This window comes from Dermacentor albipictus, chromosome 3 (assembly GCF_038994185.2).
Source record: "Dermacentor albipictus isolate Rhodes 1998 colony chromosome 3, USDA_Dalb.pri_finalv2, whole genome shotgun sequence".
Classification (NCBI taxonomy): domain Eukaryota; kingdom Metazoa; phylum Arthropoda; class Arachnida; order Ixodida; family Ixodidae; genus Dermacentor; species Dermacentor albipictus.
Window position 1 is genome coordinate 151,543,022 of NC_091823.1, and position 18,620 is coordinate 151,561,641.

Sequence of the window (18,620 nt, forward strand, 5' to 3'; positions counted from 1 at the left end):
TATTTTTAATACCTAAACACCTCCACTCAACCGTTCTAGAAGACCGTCACGACGCACCACTGGTAGGATACCTCGGCGTTTATTGAACCTATGACCGTGTACGTGTACGAACATATGACCGTGTACGACGCTAGAGGACTTCCCAGGTCCCCTCCGGTTACCTTCAGCCGCTCGACATCCCTGCCCAGCCCTTCCATTGTGTTGGCTTAGACCTTCTCGGCCCATTTCTGGAATCTACATGAGGAAAGGAGTGGGTTGCAGTCGCGGCTGACGACGCGACCAGCTACGCCGTAACCCGTGCTTTTCCGACCTGTTGCGCAATTGATGTTGCGTACTTCATTGTACATGATATCATTTTCATGCATGGTGCTGCGCGTCAATTGCGAACAGACCATGGCCTTACATTTTTGGCCAAAGTCATTGAAGACATCATGCGGGTCTGCTCCATACACCATAAAGTTACCACCCCCTACCAGCCTCAAACAAACGGCCTCACTGAGCGTTTGAACCGCATCCTTACAGACACGTTATCGAAATCCGTCTCAGACGACCACCGTGACTGGGACCTTGCTCTACCTTTCATTACCTTTGCGCATAACTCTCCCCGTCTCGAAACTGCTGGCTTTTCCCCGATTTACCTCTTGTGTGGCCGCGAACTGACGCTACTACTGGACACTGTTTCCGTCCACCACAGCTTCAGCTAGCGCTTACACCCTTGATGTAATCGCCGTGCTGACCACGCTCGTCAACTTGCGCGCATTCGTCTAAAAGTGTCTCAAGACAAACGGAAGCAACGCTACTACCTCCGTCTCCGTGATGTTCATTTTGGGCCCGGCACCCTCGTGTTGCTTTGGTCCCCGTCGTGTAAAGTTGCCCTTCGCGAGAAACTGCTTTCCTGTTACAGAGGACCATATCGCGTGCTCCGCCAAGTGACCAATGTCACCTATGAAATTGTTCAAGGCACGCCCACTACGTCCTCCGCTGTGACAACCAGTGACGTTGTCCACGTCACCCGACTGAAGTCCTACAACTCTCCATGCGCCTTGTATTATTAACAGCACCATCACGGCGCTTTTGCGCTCGCGGGGTGGTATTACGATATTATCGGGAGATACTCAATAGACGAGCCGCCGCGAGAACGACGATGAAGTTGGTCTGTGCATTGGCGCAGGCGAGCGTCAGCCTGGTTGTCTGGTTGCAGTGTAAATAGCCTGGAGATAGCCTCTTCCGTCTGTGTCTTTCTACACGTAACAGTATTGTGGAATTTCAGCCTATTGTCGATACATGGACTTCTACGGGAGGGAAACGGACACCTCCATGTTTGTCCGCTAGAATGAGACTCCAGTCCTTCCATGATTTATCGAGCTAATTAACCTGGAAGGGCGGTCAATCGCAAATTATAAACACTTTTGTTTTGGTTCGGGCATTCCTATGACTGCGGCTCGGTCAAAGCATATCATCGGTCGCGTCGAGGCTCCCTATAACGGCCACCTGCAACATATAAACACAGTTGTAGTGGGCGTCGTGTGTTCTGGTTACGGCATAGTCACCGAGGCCACCTTACTTAAGCTATTTAATTAAGTATAGATAAATCAATTATTATTTACTGCTAAGCAATGAATAAAACTAACTTTCCTAATTATTGATTAGAAGTACTACTAACACTGCTACTACTACTACTACTACTGCTACTACTACTACTACTACTACTACTACTGCTACTACTACTACTACTACTACTACTACTAGTACTACTACTACTACTACCACTACTACTACTACTACTAATATTAATAATAATAATAACACTGTCTATATACATGCGTACATTGAGGCAAAACACACCAGAGCACCACTGCTCGTTCCACATCATGGAGTGGAAGAGCTTATAATTTTTTTTTCTCGGTTCTTTGCTGCGCGGCGCACTTCCGATAATGGACTGTTGCACCAGCTGTTGCGTTTTTCTTGTTTCGCGCAGCGAGAACGCCTGACTTGCGGTATGAGCGAGTGGTGCACGAAAACTGAGGGAAACACGAGCGGACGACAGAGCATCATCACGCGCAGGAAGACGGCAGAAAGTGAAACAGTTTCATTCTCTGCATGCGCGACTCCACGACGTGGGAACATGCACACGAAACGGAAGTAAATATCTCTTGCGGCGACAAAAAGTAAAACAAGAACACGAAGACATTGACCTTGTACGTTTTATTAAATCTATAAGCTCTATTTCTTCTATTGAAGCGATAGTTTTACCCGCCATGTTTGTTTAGTGGCTATAATGTTGGGCTGCTGAGCACGAGGTTGCGGGATCGAATCCTGGCCACGGCTGCCGTATTTCGATGAGAGCGAAATGTGAAAACAAACTTGTACTCAGATATTAGCTGCAAGTTAAATGACCCCAGGAGGTCGAAATTTTCGGAGTCCCCCACTACGGCCTTGCCTTGTAATGAGAAAGTTGTTCTGGCTTGTCAAACCCCATTATTTAATTGTAGGCGACAGCTGTAGCAAAGAATTGATGTTGCCTTGAATACTTCTCGAAGTCACCTATCATTTAGAGTGACGTCACATCACGGCGATGTGCGTAGCGCATTCGCGAGATTCACGTCACTCTGCTGCTGGGACCACGGCGCCCGCGAGGCGAACGACAAATTGCGTTTGGTTCGAAATGTGAGCTCTTTTCTCAGCGCGTGAAGAGGTGATACTTAGCAGGCACGATTGTTAGCACGCGTTTATGCACGGCACTCGTCAGCTAAAAAACGGCCAGACCTGGTGGTCTTTAAGATCGAATAGATGCGATTAGCTTCCCGTCTATATTGTAACCATTCAAGGGTGTGGATTATTGCAGCAATAACAACAATTTGTAGTGATGAACTACTTGGAATAATCTGCATATAAATTAGCTCCCACTTGGCAAATTGGAAATAAGTTGCGCTTCCTTCGACACCCACATTTGTCAGTTTCCACTGTAATGCCGGTTTACGCTGGTGACATGATAAGTAAATGCATCGGTAAAATCGCACAATCTCATGCAGTTGGTGTGAATATGGGGCGCTGCGTGTAGTGTGCATAAAATTAGGTGCGTAATACAAAACTGCATACAGAGGCCCTATAACGTAAAACTATTCCAATATGTTTCTATTCCAATCTCCTGACGTCAAATTTGCGTAACCACCGACGCAAGCACCGGGCGGTCACCAGCAGCGTTGTCTGAACAGACCAATCAAACACTCACCTCGTTCACAGGAGGTGACTTTTGTTTGCTTGAAAAACGAATAACAGTGTCTACACTGAGGGGCTTGTCGTATCTAATTGGCTGACAAGAAGCGAGGAGAACGCTCAAGTGGAAAGGGATTCACTGGGGCCGAGCCAGAGCACTGAAAATCAATAACCGGATGAAGAGGGTGGTGCCGGCATCTGCGATTGGTCGGCTTTGGCTTACTTAGCTTGTGGTGGCTGGTCGAAAATCACGCCGGCAAGCAACGGAAGCTTAAGAATGACGCTAAAACTGACCCTCAGCAAAGAAGAGTTGGCAGAATGAGGTGGAAAACGTGCCGAAAAGGCTCAAAAACGTTACATGGCCACGCAAGAAGCTTTATTATACGCAAGTGCACCCATGCTCTACGGAAGGTGCGAGTAGCCAGCGTCACAGCGATCGGTGGTAGCCATCTTTTATTCCTTTCGGAACGGGGCAGCCTGTGGCTATTCAGAAGAAAATTTAGTTTTGTTCGGCCAATTAATGCATCTTTATCGCGCATACGTCACTTTGACGCGGTGAGTTTGTGCGGTTTTGTGACGTCGCGAGACAGGCAGGTGAAGTGGGTGCAGCCCGAAAATTTTTACCAATGGCAGAGGGCTAATGGCGAAAAGGGGTCAAATCAGAAAAATAACTGTTTTTCTTTTTTCCGTCAAATCATGCATAATCAGTGAGTACACATCATATCAGATAGGGAGGTCTCGCGGTTTTCGTGACGTCGCGTGAGAGACACGTGAAGTGGGCGTGTTCTAAAAAAGTTTTTGACCAATTGTGGAGGGCTGATAGCAGGAATGGAATAGAAAACATTGGAATTGTTTCAGGTTATAGAGCCCCAGATATGCGTATTATCTTATATAGTACCCACAGGTTGCCAGATTTAACCGTTTCCTTTCATATTTGAAGCACAATAACGAAATGCGGCGTCGTAGTCACCGGATAGTATATATGGATGCGAGTTTTGTTCATTATTTTGTGGCGCAATTCATAATGATGAGGTTGCAAAGGTCTGTGCGGTTACATGTCCATTTCTGCGGTCTGTCGTTTCGTAGCAGGGACGTATTCGTAGATCGTCTGCCAGCGCGTACGCTGCTGTACTGCGCAGATGGTGGAAGCCTTCTAGAAGCTTCGTGTATCGTGTGGGCGGCGACGCCCGGCCTGAAGTTACGACTGATTCTAGTCCCATCAATAAGCGTTTGACAATACAATGCAGGAAACGTTAGCGACGCAATGCCCGAAAGGAAATACTTATCATAAAATAAAGCCGTAAATGTGTCGAAACGTGACTGTTGCTTCTGCGTCTGTGCTTCATCTCGTGGAGCGATGAGATTTTCGAAGAAAAAAGAAAACAGGCCATTATGGCATTGAAGCACACGTAAACATAGGAACAAACATTGCATAAGTAAACATTGCATATAGTATTTATGCAGCTAGGTAATCTAATACTGTGGAATTATTTCTCTAATTTAAGCCACACTGTTTCTTCCTGAAAGTGTTTGCAGGGATGGAAGAACAAAAGTTATCGATTTCATTTTTGAGGGAAAGATGGAGGCTGGTTTCAAGTAGCAGCTGCAAAGGAATGCTTGAAAAGTTCTGGAAGAGTGGGTATTTCAAAATTTCACAATTTTTAAATTTATTTATTAGTAAAAATACAGAAATTTACATGTGCGCGGTATACATAAGGAGGTACCATAGTCAAAGACTGTATCGGGACCTCCGTTCATAGACAAATATTATGGTATACACTGTTAAAAGCAACAGTAGTAAACATGAGAGCTAAGAGTAATATCAAAACATATTTATAGCATGTTAGTAATTACATCACTAGTTAACAGCATGACAATATAAAAAAAGAAGGAAATTGGAAAAAAGAGGGCAATATCAGTAAGTATGTGTTATGAATGCTTTTAGTTGTCTTTTAGTTTAATATCCTTTTCATTTTTGATTATAGGTGGTAGAGTATTCCAAAGCGATATCGAGGAAAGTTCCGCAGTCTGTTTAACATAGTTAGTTCGCACTTTAGGTAGACGGAAATTACTGCTGAGTGCAAATCTAATGTGACTATGAGCTATCAGGTCGAAGGGTGAGAAGGAGATCGATGGTAGGTTCATAGTCATGTTTCTGTAGAATAAAATCCCTAGATAATAGTTGGCAAGTTCTCAAAAGGTTAGGATGTTCTTTTCATGTAGTAGTGATTTTCCCGTCGCAAAGCGTGAACTGCGTGTAATATTTCTTATGAATTGGTTCTGGATAACCTGGAGGAATGTCATGTGAGTATTATAAGTGTTACGCCAACATATTATGCCGTAGTTATTATGAGAGTGAATGAATAGGTGGTATAGCGAGATTAATGTGGTATGTGTAAAGTTGCCCTCTAAAGAGGTCCTAAACGCTCGGACAAAGAATAAAAGGCAGGCTGACGTCACGCGGACAACATAATTGAGCATATTGAAATTTATTAGGAACATCGGCTGCAGGCTTGCGTTACAGAAAAGGTCCTTATTTTTGGTTTCAAAAAAGGTAATTTCTTGGTTTCTTCCCTCAACCCCAACGAGAAGGAGCACTCGGCTGCACGAGGTTTGACTGACCGTGCGCCGGGATACGCGTCCTCTAATGCGCGACCCGAGTCTCACTGCTCATGCAATGAGATCTGCAAACATAATTATCCATCAAGAAGACTCCTGCCTTTACCGCATTCTTCGCTGTGAAGGGCCCAGGGAGCCATTCTCAGACTTCTGCGTAGAATCACTTATCCTAGCCCCCCGGCGCTGCCCACAATAAACACCGAACGGTTCCCAAGCCCGGACTGCGCTCTGTGTGGTGGTTATGCGGACTTCGAGCATGTCCTGTGGGGTTGCGCGTCTGTCGGTCCCCCTTTCACCTAAGCGGAATTGATGATGCTCATCAGGGCCCAGGACCAGATCTCTCAAATGCCTTGCAATCCAGAGGGCTCGCGAGAGAGCCGTCAGGTTTCACCTGGTGGTGCCCGAGTGGACCTAGCCAGGTGACGTTGAGTTTCGTCGCTTCTGTGATGGACCGTCGCGTCTGTCCAGTTTCTCGCGAATGCTCTGTACCTCTCAATCTACTGAAGATACCTTGAGAAAAATTATACTCAAATCTGCTGCTACGAGGACTGTATCATTACTCCGAGTTTCATCTGCTTGTCACAATTATAGTTCATACTGAGGTTGTAAACTATGCAGATTTCCCGTCTGCTGTCAATGCACGGTCTTTTGCTGAGAGTATCGTTGCAGAAAACCCCTGTGAGACTTGTTTTATTGAAACTATCCGACAACAAATTATACGCATATTATATGCTCACACGGCTATAACATTACTCCCAGTTTCATCGACTTTTATTAATTACGTAGTTCACAGTTAAGCTGTAAATATTATTACCATATTATCGGGAGATGCTTGCCTTGGCGCGGGCGAGTGTCGGCCTGGCTGTCTGGTTCCAGTGTAAATAGCCTGTAAATAGCCTATTTCGTCTGTGTCTTTCTACACGTAACATTCTGGTGGAGGTTATCGATCCCCGTCCTCACCACGGAACTCCAAAGTGGTCGGTACATCGACCTTGTCACCATGTGTCTCGGTGACCAGTCCTCCCCTGTAACGGCTTCGGCTTGTCCATTTGCTCCAATCGTCAGGCTTGCCCCACATCACGACCATGTTGTGTTCTGTGGCCCGGAGGGACAGGGCGTTGAAGCGCTATGAATATGCCAGTGCTAATAACCGGTGGGACCCAACGATTATGCTCCCCAATGTCATCTTTTATCTCGGCGCCAACCCACGCGTGTGGCACCAGACGCATGACAACGAGATATCCAGTTGGGACAGTTTCAAAGAAGAGCTACGGGTACTGTTCAGCGACCCCCTTTGCCGCTAGGTCGCCGCAACAAAGGCTCTTCCGTCTCGCGTTCAGAGATGTACAGAGCCGTACGTTTCATACGTCCTCGACCTCTTGGCTCTTTGCCTCAAAGCTGACGGTGCTATGTCTGAAACAGATAAAGTGTCAGATGTTCTAGAAGGCATCGCTGGCGACGCTTTCAATTTGCTTGACTTCGGCAACGTCTCGACAATCGACACGAGCATTAAGGAATGCCGTTGCCTTGAACAAGCTAGGAGCCGCCGTATCACACACCACATCACGCAGCTACCCAACACTGCTGCTACGTCGACATGCGAGGGTCGACCGCGTCAGACTACCACCTGTGACGACGTAACCCGTATCGTTCGCTGCGTACTGGAGGCCGCCATTTCACCAGCTTTCTCCGCGACGCCTCCTGGTCCATCAGCAACCACGATTGCGATGATTCAGCCCGTCATCAGACAGGAATATAAGAACATGGGTCAGAACTCCGTGTTTTCAACGCCTCAACCCAGCTTTCCCTAGTTCTCTAGCTGCCCTCCTCCAACCCAGCAGTCCTTCTTTGACACATCTCGCCGCAAACCATGCGAATGGCGTACCCCTGATGAGAGACCGGTCTGCTTCCACTGCTGCCGCATCGGCCACGTCGCTCGTCACTACCGCAACCGATGGCGACAATCTGCTCGGGCATACGCCGCCACTTATTCCCGCACCTTTGGACCTTCTGTTCCCTATGCCACCCACTATAAACCCACTGCTGCTGATGCCCCTGCTCCAAACCTTCGCTACAACCACTCTCCCTCACCTCGATGCCATCAGTCTCGTTCACCCCAACCCCGCAGCTTCTCTTCACCGCCTATCGCCTCCCCGAGCCAGCCGATAAACTATGCACTGCAGCTTCTGGACGGGAAGCTGCGTTGTCGACCCTGCCCTCAAATCCCCTGCTGACGTTACCTACAAACCAACACCTTCTTGACGTTCACGTTGACGGCTATCCTGTGGCTGCACTCATCGATACAGGCGCACTTCTTACTAGTATGAGTGCTGCCTTCTGACGACGACTGGAAGAGCTCCTGCCCCAGCGTCGCACGCGTCGTCCGCGGTGCGGATGGGTGGTGCAGTGCCCATCGTAGGCATATGTACGGCACGTGTTTGCATCGCCGGCCGCCACACTCCTTGCCTCTTCACCGTGATTGCTCATTGCCCCCACGACCTAATTCTGGGCCTCGACTTTCCCTCCTCGCAAGCTGCACTTATTGACTGCTGTGCCAGTGCCCTTCGCCTTGATTTGCCGCTTCTCGCCGAACCTTCTGACGCACCCGAGTGCCGCTCACGCCCCATGGGCTTTCTTCGCCTGCCGCGAAATTAGATATCCTTTTTTAACTGATGTCTTCCCCACCAGTTCCTGATGGCGGGTACCTCGCCACTCCTCTGCCCGACATTCCACTACTATATGACGTCACCATGTCTCACACTATACCTATAAATACTGCGAACTGCCCTCGCATACCTATCTTTAACTTTGCATTGGCAAAGCAAATTCTTACGCAAAGTATTTGCCTTGCCAACATTGATTGTCTGGGAGACCCTTATATGGCAGCGTTATCAACCAATGGTTCTTCCGAGCTTCGCAGGCCCCTCGCGCCAGGCATGGGTGCCGATCCCTGCATAAAGAAAATGGTTGCGATGGACCTGTCCTCTGAGCAGGCTGAAGAGCTTTACCAAGTATTATCGTCCTACAAAGACATCTTGGACTTCGCCGATCGCCCTTTAGGCTGGACACTCGCGGTCAAGCACCGGAATCCAACTGGCGGTGCTACGCCTATTCACCGGTGACCGTATCCAGTTTCTACATCGGAACGCTGAGTAATTCAACGTGAAGTGAACAAAATGCTAGATCAAAATATCATTGAGCCCTCTTCGAGTCCCTGGACGTCACCTCTGATGTTGCTTAAGAAGAAGAACGGCACATGACGCTTCTGTATAGACTACCGTCATCTGAAGAACATTACTAAGAAGGATGCCTACCCGCTCTCACGTATAGATGATTCTGTTTCTCTTCTGACGATATAGCTGTTTCTCTTCCATTGATGTTTGTTCTCGATACTGGCAGATTGCTGTTGAAGATATGGACAGAGAAAAAGCCGCGTTCATCACCCCTGATGGCGCATACAATTTAAAGTAATACCGTTTGGAGTATGCAAAGCCCCTGCCACCTTTGAGCGAATGATGCAATCGTTGTTCCAATGTTTTAAATGGTCCACATGCCACTGCTACTTCGACGACGTCATCGTCTTCTCGCCAACGTGGGACACTCACCTGAAGCGTCCAACAACTATACTTGACGTATTTCGAAAGGCGATAGCTGCAAGTTAACTCGTCTAAATGTTGTGTTGGCCACCGTCAACTTACTCTTCTGGGCCATCTCGTTGACGCTTCCGGAGTACAGCCTGATTCCGACAAACCTCGCGCTGTCCGCGATTTTCCGGTCCCGAAGAGAGCCGCAGACGTCCGAAGTTTTCTAGGACTATGCTCGTAGTTTCGTCGTTTTGTTCCAGATTTTGCGACACTTGCTAGACCCCTCGCTTATTTTTTGAAGAAAGGCTTACAATTCTTGTGGGGCACTTCAGAACCGCCGCCTTCTCTCGTCTCGTCACTCTTCTAACCTCACCACCCATTCTCACACACTTCGATTATGATGTTCCACAGAATTGCGTACAGATGCCACCGGTCATGGCGTAGGTGCCACCTTAGCCCAGCGTAAGTGTGGCTAGGATAGCGTTATTACTCATGCGAGCCGCCCCCTAGCACAATCGGAGCGCAACTATTCCATTACGGAAGGAGAATGCCTTGCTGTTGTCCGGGCGGTTGCGAAGTTGCATCCTTACCTATAAGGTGTCCTTTACCCGTAGTCACTGACCATCTCGCTCTCTGTTGGCGCTCGTCGCTAAAAGATCCTACAGGACGGCTTGGTCGATGGGCTTTGAGGCTACAAGAATTATCATATACCGTGGTCCACAAGTCTGGCCGCCTGCACCAAGACGACCATTTTCAACACTCTGTGGCCGATGCCACTCGATGTCTCTTCGTCCTCAGCGACGGTACTCTGTACCGTCGTAACCTTCATCCGCACGGCTCTGAGTTCCTACTTGCCATTCCTAAACACTTCCGCTCAACTGTTCTAGAGGAGCTTCACGACGCACCAATGGCAGGATAGCTCGGCGTATATCGAACCTATGATCGTGTACGTCGGCGTTTTTTCTGGCCCAACCTTGCCCGTTTCGTACGTCGTTACGTCGCCGCTTGTGAACTTTGCCAACGACGCTAGAAGGATTCCCAGCGCCCCTCCGGTTACCTTAAGCCGCTCGACATCGCTGCCCAGTCCTTCCATCCTGTTGGCTTAGACCTTCTCGGCCCATTTCTCGGGTCTACATCAGGAAACAAGTGGGTTGCAGTTGCGGCTGACTACGCGACCCGCTACGCCGTAACCCGCGCTCTTCCGACCAGTCGCGCAACGCATGTTGCGGACTTCCTCCTCCATGATATAATTTTGATTCACGGTGCCCCGCGTCAATTGCTAACAGACCGTGGCCATGCTTTCTTAACCAAAGTCATTGACGATATTATGCGTGCCTGCTCAATACAACAGAAATTTACTACTTCCTACCACCCTCAAACGAACGGCCTCACTGAGCGTTTGAAACGCACCCTTACAGACATGCTATGCAAATGCGCTTCAGACCACCACCGTGACTGGGACCAGGCTCAACCTTACATTACATTTGCGTATAACTCTTCCCGTCTCGAAACTGCTCGTTTTCGCCTTTTTACCTCTTGTATGGCCGTGAACCCACGCTACCACTGGACACTGTGCTTCCGTCCACCACAGCTTCAACTAGCGCTTATGCCCGGGATGCAATCGCCCATGCTCACCATGCTCGCCAACTTGCGCGCACTCGTCTACAATTCTCTCAAGGCAAACAAAAGCAATGCTACGACCCCCGTCACCGTGATTTCTATTTTGTGCCCGGCACCTTTTTGTTGCTTTGGTCACCATCGCGTAAAGTTGGGCTTTTTGAAAAAGTGCTTTCCTGCTGCACAGGCCCATATCGCGTGCTTCGCCAAGTAACGGATGTCACCTACGAAATCGCTCTAGCCACGCCCACTACGTCTTCCGCTGTGACATCCAGTCACCCGTCTCAAACCCTAGAACACTTCACGCGCCTTGGATATTTAACAGCACCGGCACGGCGCTTTTGCCGCTGGGGGTAGTATTACGATGTCATCGAGCGATGCTCAAAGGACGAGCCGCCGCGAGAACGACGACGAAGTGTGGAAGTGCGTTTGTGCCCTTGGCACGGGCGAGTGTCGGCCTGGCGGTCTGGCTCCAGTGCAAATAGCCGGTACATAGCCTCTTTCATGTTTTTCCGCGCGTAACAATATATAAATATACATATATACATATATATATATATATATACATATATATATATATATATATATATATATATATATATATATATATATATATATATATATATAGACGAGAAGAAAGGGGGTTAACCGAGGGACCCGATATTTATTATTCATATAATGAGAAGCCAACAAACACTGACACCAAGTTCAACATTGGGGAAATTGCATGTGCTTAATGAATGAAATAAAGTAATGGTAAATTAATGGAAATTAAAGTGGATGAAAAAACAACTTGCCGCAGGTGGGAACCGAACCCACAACCTTCGCATGTCGCGTGCGATGCTCTACCAATTGAGCTACCGCGGCGGCGTTTCCCCATCCACTTTCTTGGGTATTTATGTGTACTAGTAGAACCCTGGGAGTGTTAGCCAGCGCCCCCACTCACAGACCTTGGCGGCGGACGTGGAACGTCTTTTTTGCCGCAGGCGTCACGAGAACGTGATCTTTTCGGGTGAAGGCAACTGGTCAATAAACCCACATATGCTACCTGAAGGCATCAATGTTGCCGGATTCGAGACCCTCGTACAGTAGTGAACGAGAAGAAAGGGGGTTAACCGAGGGACCCGATATTTATTAGTCATACAATGAGAAGCCAACAAACACTGACACCAAGTACAACATTGGGGAAATTGCATGTGCTTCATGAATGAAATAAAGTAATGATAAATTAATGGAAATTAAAGTGGATGAAAAAACAACTTGCCGCAGGTGGGAACCGAACCCACAACCTTCGCATGTCGCGTGCGATGCTCTACCATTTGAGCTACCGCGGAGGCGTTTCCCCATCCACTTTCTTGGGTATTTATGTGTACTAGTAGAACCCTATTCATTCATTAAGCACATGCAATTTCCCCAATGTTGTACTTGGTGTCAGTGTTTGTGGGCTTCTCATTATATGACTATATATATATATATATGTATATATATATATATATATATATATATATATATATATATATATAAACGAGGAGAAAGGGGGTTAACCGAGGGACCCGATAATTATTAGTCATATAATGAGAAGCCAACAAACACTGACACCAAGTACAACAAAGGGGAAATTGCATGTACTTAATAAATGAAATCAACTAATGATAAATTAATGGAAATTAAAGTGGATGAAAAAACAACTTGCCGCAGATGGGAACCGAACCCACAACCTTCGCATGTCACGTGCGATGCTCTCGATGTACTTGGTGTCAGTGTTTGTTGGCTTCTCATTATATATATCTATATCTATATATATATATATATATAGATATATATATATATATATATATATATATATATATATATATATATATATATATATATATATATATATATATATATATATACGCACGCAAATTATATAGGCAAGTCCGCCTGCTGGTGATGGTGGTGGTGGTGAATTGTAGCAACAGGCGGTTTTAGCCTGGCGAACAAGGCCGGCAATTGCTCCGCCCGAGCGTCTCGCACAATACCGCTGAATGGTTTCACCACATGTCCATCAAACCAATCTCTCTTAACAATTCGATGAGGAGACGTCAAGTTTTTTTTGCGGGCTAAAACTGATCCCTCGGGATATATAAGGTGTTGCAGGCGTGCATGCGGAAGGTCCTTGTTTTGTAGATTTTTCAGGAGAGTGTCTCTTTGATCTTGGAATTACTGGCAGGACCACAAAAAGTACTCAATGTCTCCTGTCTCATTGCATGCCGTACAGTTCGGAGAATCGATTCGCCCCGTTTTCAATAACCAGGCCTGTGTATTAGCAGATCCTGTCATTGGATATTGAAGTGTGGCTTCCTCTCGGTGCAATCCCTTGGTTACGCAGCGCATATGTGGTGGAACCCAAAGCGACGCAAAGTGATTTTGAATGCCAGATTTTTGCACTTGATTATTATTTGGAGCCTTGATTTTTGGAGGATGATAGAATGCTGCCTTATGCTAGCGCATCAGTTTTTCGTTTCCTGAGATATCAATGTGGGAAGGAATCCACTGAAACTTTACTGTGAAGCCTTTGTTGTTGAGTTCTTTCACGATGGCTAGTGGTTTGCGTGGGAACGTGAGGGATGGCAATCCACGGTATATCAGTTGTAATGCGGCATTTGAGTCCGTAAGGACAACCACATTCTGCGGAGGCAGCGCATTCTGCATGCAGAATGCGCTGCCTCATGCGCATTCACTTTCACATGCGCATTCTGCGGAGGCAGAATGCGCATGTTCCTTTTGCCTATATATGCCCACTGGCTGCTATGAATAAAACAGTTGAAAGTTACCGCCTGTACTGTGTATGTGTTTCCTTCCTATGTCCCCGTCTTTTTTGCGGTCAATATGATTTGCAGTAAATACCAACTAGGCCAAACTGAAGTTCTTCTGAAGCGAAATCTTTAGTTTGCGCAGAGCAGAAGCTATTGCTACGCCTTCCACAACTGTCGACGAGGCTATACAGTACAAACGGCCAGACCACTTATACCTTAGAGAGGGAATATAGATTGCAGCTGCACAGCGGTCTTCGTCTGCCTTGACAGAGCCATCTGTGTATACTTGTAGGTGATTTGGGTTAATTGTGTTCAGGTGTTCCAGGACTTATGACTTGGCTTCTGCATATGGAATGCAGTTCTTTAATTGCAACTGTGCTACACCTAAGTTGCATGTGATGTCCTCGAATGTCCAGGGTGGTTCTATCCTTTCCCTCTGTCTCGAGCAGCGCAATCCTAATACGCGAAACGTGTTCAATCCTGCATAAAAATGTGAGTGCGGCCTGTTAGATGTACGTCGTAAGATGGCTCTACCGAGCGTAGACTCAGTCAATCGTAGGAGCTGGATCATCGTATCATCGATCATCAAGCTGGATCAATCGTAGGAGCTGATACGGGATTCGACTGGTAACCAACGCTGTAAGTAGTCGTAGCATCGACGTCGGGTGGTTGCCCCAGCGTATGCCAGCGACTCGCTTGAGCACATGTAGCCTGGGTGACGATGACGCCACAACGTGGTCAACACCGCGGCGCCAGAGTAGCCTGTGGTATAAGGTAATGTCCAGAAATCGGGCGTTGGTGACTTGTCGAATCTGGTATCCGCCCAAATTCAGCGTCAAGTGTGTAGATTTCTTTTCACTCCAGGAAATAGTACGAATGATGATTTCTCTACTGATAGTGATAATCCAATCGTTGCCAAGTGGCCCTGAATGGCTTTTACTGCTCCCTGGGCTATTCGTGCGAGGCGGCGATGCTGGTAGCCGGAGACCCATATGCAGATATCATCGGCATATATAGATATCTTCACTGGTTTTCGATGGTTTAGTACTCTTGGGAGGCTACTCATGGCAATGATAAATATTAAGAGAGATAAAACACTCCCCTGTGGCACACCGCGAAATATACGTATTTCATCGCTCAAAGTGTCGCCAAGACGAAGTCTGATGCGACGATCATTGAGGAACGTATATGTGAAGTGCAAGAGATGACCCGTGACGCCTATACCTTCCAACTGGCTGATGATGGCTCTCTGAGACACGTAGTCGTAAGCCTTAGACACATCCATGAAAACAGCAAGTGTCCACAGGCCATCCACACTGTAATGTTCTATGTGGCTTAGCAGGTCCAGCACATTGTCTTGAGCGCTTAGACGCTGCCGAAACCCAGTCATGCACGATGGTAGTTTTCGACCCTGCTCGACATACCAAGTGAATCTTGTGGACGTCATCTTATTCATTAGCTTCGCTGCACACGAGGTCAGTGATACCGGGTCTGTATGAGTCCAGAGCGGCAGGATTCTTTACAGGCTTCAGAAACCGGTACCACCCATGCTACATTCCATAAATGTGGGATTGCCCCACTGGCCCAGACTTGATTAACCCATTAAAGACCAGCGTGACCACATGGTCACGGTAGTCTGCGCAGTGAATTTCATTTATTTAAGATGAACAAAACGGCACTTAATTCGCCTTTGACATGCCGTTAGACAGATGAGAGTTCTCTTAATGGATATCAAGTGGCTGCAGGTGTCAGTCGTTTTTTTAGAGCCCCTCGCAAAAGCGGGAATAAGTGTTGCTGTGCGAGTAGCGTCGCCATGTATCACTCCAAGGGGTAATGTGTTTTTTTTTTCGCTACTTGTTTAAGCAATAGTGCGATATCCTTGCCTCCATATTGCTCTTCTAATACGTGACCTTCAATGACCATTTGTGAAAGATTTATGTTTGATTTATCCATCAACGAGCTTGTTATCTTGCGCATGGCCATATGGTCAAGCTGGGCTTTTAGGCTGCTTAACTTTTCATTGTTTTTGTCGGCATTCTCAACTCTTGCACGGCTGCTGGCGCATTCCCGCAGTGGTTATTTCTTATTTTATTGTCTCAATAGGTTGATGCTGGAATAAATAGCGATGATACTCGAAGGAGACGATGACGACGTTTCAGTGGTTTATATCGACCTGCGAGAGGCTGGCACCTATTCGGATGAAGAGTCGGCCGATGAAGACTCAGGCGGGCTCATTGACAATCTAATCTGGTGGCAGCTATGAGCCTGCGCTGAAACTGTTCTCTGTGACGGACGCCGCATTGGTGGATTCGACTCGGACGATGACGACCCCAGACGGGCGAGGTGACGGAACATGCGAGGTTTGTTCTGCGGTAGTTGATGCGGCCAATCCTGCGAAATTATCCACTGCGTCTAAGTGGACGACCGTGATCTCCAGAAAAGCCTTGGCATATTTCCCTACCCAAACTTTGCTGCTTACAGGGCCTTTTCCCCTGTTGAGTTGTTCGTAATCTTTTTTCACGAAGCCGTCATGGAGCTGCTAGCCGAACAAACAAGAAAGTATGCGTTATTTTTCAATATGCCCGATCCGGAGGTTACCAAAGAAGAATTAGATTCCTTGGAGTGCTCGATTTGTCCGGCTATAACCGCTTGCCAGGGAATTGGGACAGCGGCTTGGATATGCACAACACGATGGCCTACAATGCTTTGCGGAGAAATCATTCGTACAGATTATGCGATTCTTGCACTGTGCGAAATGCAAGCCTAACGCTTAGTGACAAGTTGGCAAAGTTGCGTCCATTGATGGCACTATTGAAAGCAAAGATTTTGGAGCACTTTCAAACTGTGCGTCACCTGAGCTATGACGAAAGTATGATTGAGTATTATGATCGTCATGGCCGTAAGCAGTTTATACGCGGAAAGCCTATCCGCTTCGGGTATAACGTATGCTGCCTAAATGCCAAGAACGAATACCTTGTACACTTCAAAGTGTATCAAGGCAAGCAAGGGATCTCGGAACATCTGAAAAATATGAAAAGGACTTCGGAAAAGCAGCGGCGCCACTTCTTCAAATGGTGGATGAACTCGCAGCAGAGACGCACGACTTAATTTTCTTTCTTTTTCTATTTTGATAATTTATTCACAGGGATGCCGCTCCCCAGGCATCTCAAGGCACAGGGCTACGAAGGCACGGGCACAGTGAAGCAGAACCGTGTTCCCAAAGAATGCCCTATCGCTCGACCTCAATTCGTCATGCGCCGACCTCGCGGGCACGAAGAGCCCGTGCAGACTGACAGTGGAATAATTGTTGTCCGCTGGATGGACAATTCTGCAGTATTGATCATAAGCACCATTCACGGCGTAGAGCCAATGTCGTCTGCAGACAGGTACTTTCGTTCCAGAAGGAGCAAATTGAGGTGGCCCGCAAGAAACACTGTTGCTCAGTGCAAGTTTTATGAGAGGTGCGGACCAGATTGATGCAAATGTAGGCGCCCAAGGGATTGTAATCCGTGGCAAAAAGTGGTGGTGGCCGATTTTCACTTGACTTTGTGATGTATCTATCAGAAACACTTGGGCGCTAACTCGTAGCACAGGGTTCAGCGTCACGCAGATGGAATTCCGCTGGCAAATTGCACAAAGCTATCTGATGCGATGGGACAATAAGCATAGAGGACCTGGTCAACGCAGAATCCCAAAGACTGGTGATGTCCTGACTGGTACACGGTATGACCAAGTGGCCCACTTTGTTGCACCTTGGCCCACTTTGTTGTGTGCATGATATAATTGCAACAGCGCACTGCACACACAACGCACAAAGTATGATGACGGCATGTGTATTCCCTGATTCAAACCAAATCACACTAAATAAGTGCTCGACTATTCGCTATGTATGTTTTTTGTGATGTTTCATGGCTTGAAATAAATGTTTTTCACTTCGCGTATTTCGTTTTAGCGTAAGGGCACAGTGTGACCATTTGGTCACGAAATATATTTCAAAAACTAATTATGCAAGAGTAATCATTTTTTGTATGTGAATTATTAGTACAAAGATAAGTTAATATATAAGAGTTATTTCAAGATAGCAAGAAAGGAAACCGGTCCCCAATGGGGTAAAAAATGCCAGCAAATCACGCTGTCTCTCAACCGGTAGGTTAATCAACATCTGATTGCTGATAAGGTCAGGTCCCACCGCACCGCGACGTCGGAGGCTGCTCATAGCTAGTTCCAGCTCTCTGAATGTGAAAGGAGCATCCATTAGAGACGACGATAGCAGTGGGGGCGGGTTGGTTGTGCCGGCTGACCTACCGGAAGAGTATATTTAAGCGAAGGCATTCGCAAGACAAGCGAGTGTCTTGCCTAGCTTCAATGCTAGGGCTTCAAATGGCTTGTTTGGTCGAAAGTTTCCAGCAAAGTTATTAACGACCCACCATATCCGTGGAACTGGCGTGAAGACCGATAGGCTTGCACAAAATGATACCCATTGATCCCTTCTTAGCTTCTTTGTATAACGTCGAATTACTGCGTTAATCCTGATATATATAGTCTTCATTGGTGGGTCGCCCTTCGTCCTCATCAGCCTCCGTTCCGCTCTTCTACGGGCAGCGCATAGATTTTTGAACTTTAGATCCGGAGCGGGGAAGTGGTCGGGTAGCTTTGGCTCAGCGGTCGCCAACCTCTTGCAACGTTGCATGTCCGCGAACCGGTCTCCAGATGATTCGCTTAGGCCGTCCCTGTACGTATCCCAATGCGTCACAGGACAGGATCTTCGCCCGTTGGTTCTATATCC

At 47.3% G+C, this 18,620-nt stretch overlaps 1 long non-coding RNA gene across 1 annotated transcript in view; it reads left to right on the forward strand.

Moving 5' to 3' along the window:
• The window catches only part of LOC139056981 (uncharacterized), an 83,632-nt gene that overhangs the window by 15,690 nt on the left and 49,322 nt on the right, over positions 1 to 18,620 (forward strand). Inside the window, exon 2 of the long non-coding RNA XR_011512486.1 lies at positions 1,979 to 2,198. This is a non-coding gene — a long non-coding RNA (uncharacterized lncRNA). The remainder of the gene's footprint in view (positions 1 to 1,978; positions 2,199 to 18,620) is intronic.